Source organism: Trachypithecus francoisi, unplaced genomic scaffold (assembly GCF_009764315.1).
Source record: "Trachypithecus francoisi isolate TF-2019V2 unplaced genomic scaffold, Tfra_2.0 Contig01451, whole genome shotgun sequence".
Classification (NCBI taxonomy): domain Eukaryota; kingdom Metazoa; phylum Chordata; class Mammalia; order Primates; family Cercopithecidae; genus Trachypithecus; species Trachypithecus francoisi.
The window spans coordinates 2,791,930-2,797,929 of NW_022681432.1; the positions used below are offsets into that span (position 1 = coordinate 2,791,930).

General features: G+C 36.7%; 1 long non-coding RNA gene across 1 annotated transcript in view; it reads left to right on the forward strand.

Moving 5' to 3' along the window:
* The window catches only part of LOC117096268, a 58,294-nt gene extending 54,083 nt beyond the window's left edge, over positions 1–4,211 (forward strand). The window contains exon 4 of the long non-coding RNA XR_004442421.1: positions 4,159–4,211. This is a non-coding gene — a long non-coding RNA (uncharacterized LOC117096268). The remainder of the gene's footprint in view (positions 1–4,158) is intronic.
* The last annotated feature ends 1,789 nt before the right edge of the window (positions 4,212–6,000 follow it).

The window sequence follows — 6,000 nt, forward strand, 5'->3', positions numbered from 1 at the left end:
AAACCTTGGGATTTCCCCCCAGCCTTGAGGAATGCACACACTTATGAATTAATTCAACCTCCAATTCAATTGTCACATGTTGTCATAGTGACCTTTTGTCAAATGCAGTTCTGAACGTGCTCTCAACGTTTTGAACCCCCATAGACAAAATTATTATTATTATTATTATTATTATTATTATTTAAGACGGAGTCTTGCTTTTGTCACCCAGGCAATTTTGGCTCACTGCACCCTCCACCTCCTGGGTTCAAGCAATTCTTCTGCCTCAGCCTCCTGAATAGCTAGGATTACAGGCGCCCACCACCACACCCAGCTAATTTTTGTATTTTCAGTAGAGACGAGGTTTCACCGTGCTGGCCAGAGTGGTCTTGAACCCTGGCCTCAGGTGATCCACCCACCTCAGCCTCCCAAAGTGCTGGGATTACAGGCGTGAGCCACTGCGCCCAGCCTATTTTTATCCAGATTACTTCTTCATTGTTTGTTTCCAGTTCTAATCCAAAATATGTCCTTCTTTTTGAGTCCCACCTCCCCTCAACAAGTCTTTGATCATAAATTTTCTTCATCAATAACATTCTTTTGGAGACTCTTCACACTCAATCTTCTAAAAATGTGGGCTACACTACTTCCACTTTTTTACCACCCACTCTCTTCCCAGTCTACCACTGTCTGCTTTCTGTCCTCCACCACTCCACTGAAAGTATGTGCTCATTCTTAGTCTAGAGCCCAGAAAAAAAGTCTTGACCAAAAGCAGAGATTTGAGAGTTATTTACTCCCATGGTTTTAACTACCATTTCTATGATGATATCTTCTAAGTGAATATTTATAGCTAAGGACTTTTTCCTAAGCTGCAGACCTACTGTATGTCTCCTCCTACCTACTGTATGTCTCCATCCTTATGACACACAAGTGCTCCAAACAGGGTCAAAACTGTTGTGTATATGTATGTGTGTGTATATATATACACACACACACGCTTTAAGCTCTGGAGCACATGTGCAGAACGTACAGTTTTGTTACATAGGTATACACGTGCCATGGGGGTTTGCTGCACCCGTCAACTCATCAACTACATTAGGTATTTATCCTAATGCTATCCCTCCCCTACCCCCCCACCCCCACGCCCTGATAGGCCCCAGTATGTGATGTTCCCCCCCTGTGTCCATGTGTTCTCATTGTTCAACTCCCACTTATGAGTGAGAACATGCAGTGTTTGGTTTTCTGTTCTTGTGATAGTTTGCTGAGAATGATGGTTTCCAGCTTCATTCATGTCCCTGCAAAGGACATGAACTCATCCATTTTTATGGTTGCATAGTATTCCATGGTGCATATGTGCCACATCTCCTTTATCCAGTCTATAATTGATGGACATTTGGGTTGGTTCCAAGTCTTTGCTATTGTGAATATTGTCCTCTTCTTATGCCCAGACATAGTGAGTGGTATTACCAAACTACCCAGTAATCCAAATCAGAGAACTAAGACTGTATTCTGGACACCCCTCTACATAGTCTCTCATACCTGTCAATTCTATAGTTTAAATACATTTTTTCACCTCTGTTACTACTGAGTTATTACTACTGGGCCATGATCACATCTTGCCTTGACTGTAACTGGTGTCTGTGTCTCCAATCTTGTCAACTGTTTTCTCCACTTCCATACATTTTGTACAAGTTAACCAGTGATATTTCTAAAATGCAGATCTGATCACAGCACTCTTCTTTTCAAAATCCTTCAATTCTCCTCTCCAATTGCCTACCACCTGCCACTGTCTTCAGAATAAAATTTCTTAGCATGACTTAGAAAAGTCTTTGAAATAACAGATGCTGGCAAGGTTGTAGAGAAAAGGGAATACTTATATACTGTTGGTGGAAGTGTAAATTAGTTCAACCATTGTGGAAAGAAGTATGGTTATTCCTCAAAGAGCTAAAAGCAGAACTACCATTTGACCTACCAGTCCCATTTCTGGCTGTATACCCAGAGGAATATAAATCATCCTACCATAAAGACCCATGCACACAAACGTTTATTGCAGCATTGTTCACAATAGCAAAGACATAGAATCAACTTAAGTGCCCACCAATGACAGATTGTATAAAGAAAATGTGGCATATATACACCATGGAATACTATGCAGTCATAAAAAGATTGAGATGTGTCTTTTGTGTGAACATGGATGGAGCTGAAGGCCATTATTCTTAGCAAACTAATGCAGGAACAGAAAGCCAAAGACCACATATTCTCACTTATAAGTGGGAGCTAAATGATGATAACCTATGAACACAAAGAAAGGAACAACAGATACCGAATTCTAGTTAAGGGTGGAGGCTGGGAGGACAGAGAGGAGCAGAAAAGATAACGATTGAGTGCTGGACTTAGTATCTGAGTGATGAAATAATCTGTACAACAAACCATCATGAGACAAGTTCACCTATGTAACAAACCCTCACAGGTACCTCTGAACCTAAAATATAAGCTAAAAAAAAAATGTGTTTGACTGGACCGTGCCCTCTATGTTCTAGATGTGTTGAAACATGAATATATATAGTGGGCAGTCTTCAAATAAGACACACTTGCACTCACTTTAATGGCTTTTCACAGACTCTTGCCATTGCCTGGATTATCTATCCTTCTTCTTCGCCTGGGTAGCTGCTACTTATATTTGAAATGCCTTCCTTAACATTTCCTGGGTTAGGCACATATGAATTCACATAGCATCCTGTGACTTACCCTCTTACAGTATTGAACACATTGTACTGTCATCATTTTTTCTTACCATTAGACTATGAGTTTGAGTACTGTGATATAATCATATGTTTTTTATCTCTAGCAATTTGTACAGTAACAGGAATCAATTAGGTAATCAATATCTGTTGAATGAGTGATATGGAATATATAGTACCATTATTCCCTGAGATTTGCATATCTTAAAAGTACTTAACTCCCATTATAGACACAACCACAACTTTCATTTAACTAAAACTGTTGTAGTATTTCTAGCTTTGATTTTTTCACTTTTAGAGTGCAATAAGCAAGAGTAGAGTGAGATTAAACACTTAAGATTAAAACTTCTGTATGTGATTTTTAAAATACACATAAATGTTTTATTTCTGGTATATTATCTGTAATTCATTTACCAAATGTCATCTATAAGTAGTCAAATAATGTGATTTTTGAGACCTTATTAATATTAGGCAGTCTGCTAAATACTAGGGATAAAGAAAAGAATATAACACAGTTTCTGCCCTTAAATAGCTCAAAAACTAATGGGGAATATGGATTTACATATTTTTATAATTCAATGTACTATGCAGTATTGGGGGGAGTGAGTGTATACGAGGTGCTGTGGAAGCAAGTGGACAAAGCAAATGACTGCTTGACTTCATCAGTGAAATATTCTACAAAGAATGTGTTTTTTTATCTAAGCTTGGAAGAACAAGTATGAGTTTTTCAGGTATGTGGGAGTAGGGACCAAAGAAAAGTGAGGGCATAAAGGCAGAAAAAAAAGAACATGTGTAAAATGTGGAAAGTGTGAAAATGTAGGGAGTGTTTGTGGAACTCCAAGTACCTTGAAATGATTAGAATACAGGACGTTGGGGGGCGAAGAGAAGGCATGGAAAATGAGGTTGGCAAAGAAGGCAGGGGGCAAGCAGGAAAGGCTTTATGAGACATGCCAAAAAATACAGTTTTCATCCTGTATGTTACTGAGCACAATTAAAAAGTTTTTACTCACGGAAGTAACAAGATTCTATTTATGTTTTGGAAAGGTCGTGCTGGATCCACCATGGAGAATGAATGGTGAAACTTGAGACAGGACAAAACTAGAAATTTATAGTCCACCTAAAAGGCTGTGGTAATAGACAAGGTAAAAGATGAAGGGTGGTTGAGCTAAGACAGTAGCAGTAGAGATGGAGACAATTGATGGGTTTAAGAAATATGAAGAGCTAACAGATGGGATGTGATAATTGATACACCAAGTGAGGAAGAGAGAATACTCAAGGATCAAGTCCGTGTTTCTGTCTTGTATAACTTGGGTGGGTGATGGTCTCTTTTACTGAGACAAATTAGGTTTTCAGTGGATTAAACTGTTAAGTATTTATAGTAAATATACAGTTGAACCTTGAACAATTCTGGTTTGAACTGTGCCTGTCCACTTTTACACAGATTTTCTTCCACCTCTGCCATCTCTGAGACAGCAAGACCAACCCCTTCTCTTCCTCCTCCTCAGCCTACTCAACATGAAGACAAGGATGAAGACCTTTATGATGATCCATTTCCACTTAATGAGTAGTAAATACATTTTATCTTCCTTATGATTTTCTTGGTAACATTTTTTTCTCTAGCTGACTTTACTGTAAGAATACAGTATATAACACATATGGAATATGTGTTAATCAACTGTTTATGTTATCAGCAAGGCTTCTAGTCAACAGTAGTCTATTAGTAGTTAAGTTTTTGAGAATCAAAAGTTATACACAGATTTTCTATTGCACATGGTGTCAGTGCTCATAACCTCCACATTGTTAGAGGGTCAACTGTAACTACAAAAGAAGATTCTGAATGTTCTCATCACAAAGAAATGATCATTGTTACATCTGTGTAGTGTGGGAAAAAGGAAAAAAAAGAAATGATAATTGTTTGAGGTGATGGATAAGCTAAGTACCCTGATTTGATCATATACAGTGTATACATGTATCACAATATCAAAATGTACCCATTAAATATGCACAATTATTATGTGTCAATTTAAAATGAAATAAAACTTTGAGAAAAATAAATGTCAGATTGATTTAAATATTATGTGTATAGAAGTATTGTCTTCTAGAATACATGATATTACACAATTGCATAAGTAATGGACTTTTTAAATTGTTTTATTTTTATTTTTTTTCATTATACTTTAAGTTCTAGGATACATGTTCACAACGTGCAGGTTTGTTACATATGTATACATGTGCCATGTTGGTGTGCTGCACCTATTAACTTGTCATTTACATTAAGTATATCTCCTAATGCTATCCCTCCCGCCTCCCTCAACCCCACCACAGGCCCCAGTGTGTGATGTTCCCCATCCTGTGTCCAAGTGTTCTCATTGTTTAATTCCCACCTATGAGTGAGAACATGTGGTGTTTGGTTTTCTCTCTTTGCGATAGTTTGCTCAGAATGATGGTTTCCAGCTTCATCCATGTCCCTTCAAAGGACATGAACTCATCCTTTATAACACTGTTTACATCAACTCTTTACCACAGTCACAATAGGACTGTGATAATAATATAATGAAGCTAATTTTTTTTTTGTTACCTTATAAGAATTGGCCTCGTTTTTTATAGAACTGTGAATTTCCTTATCTTTTGAATGATTGACAGGTCTGGTGACAACACAAGTAAACTGCTAGCTGAATAAGTCCTATTTTATTTAGTAGAAGAATAGCTGTTTTAACATCTAGTATATCTTTGAGTGGGTATTATCTAAGATATTCTGCCTTCGATGTTGATAGTTTTTTGATAGTACATTTGCCAGTGATTAATCTTAACACAGTTATTTTGCCATTTGATGGAAAAAAAGAGAGCGAGATTGAGTTCCTTGAAAAATAGGACCATAGCCTTTATCTAGCTGAGTTAGACGCCAAAGTGTGTGGATTAACCATCTGTAGATAATCATGAGATTCTAGCATTATTACTATTGCTATTTTATTTTTATGTCAGATGACTATGACTTTATCTTATTCAAACAGGGTAGATCCTATTGGATAAGGACATTATTTATTAGGATAAAACTTTCCAATAAATTTTATTAGAGAAAAAACATTTTTGATATACTGATTTTTATTTCTAGTTTTTCAAATTTTGTGTATCCTATAGCCTACATTATTTTGTCCTTAGCTTATTATAACAAATGTAGGCCGTATGGGTCAAATGTAGCTCTGTTATAACCATAAATTCAAATAAATACATTTTGAAATAATTTTATTAAATATCAAACTGCAATAACTATACAGACTGAGAA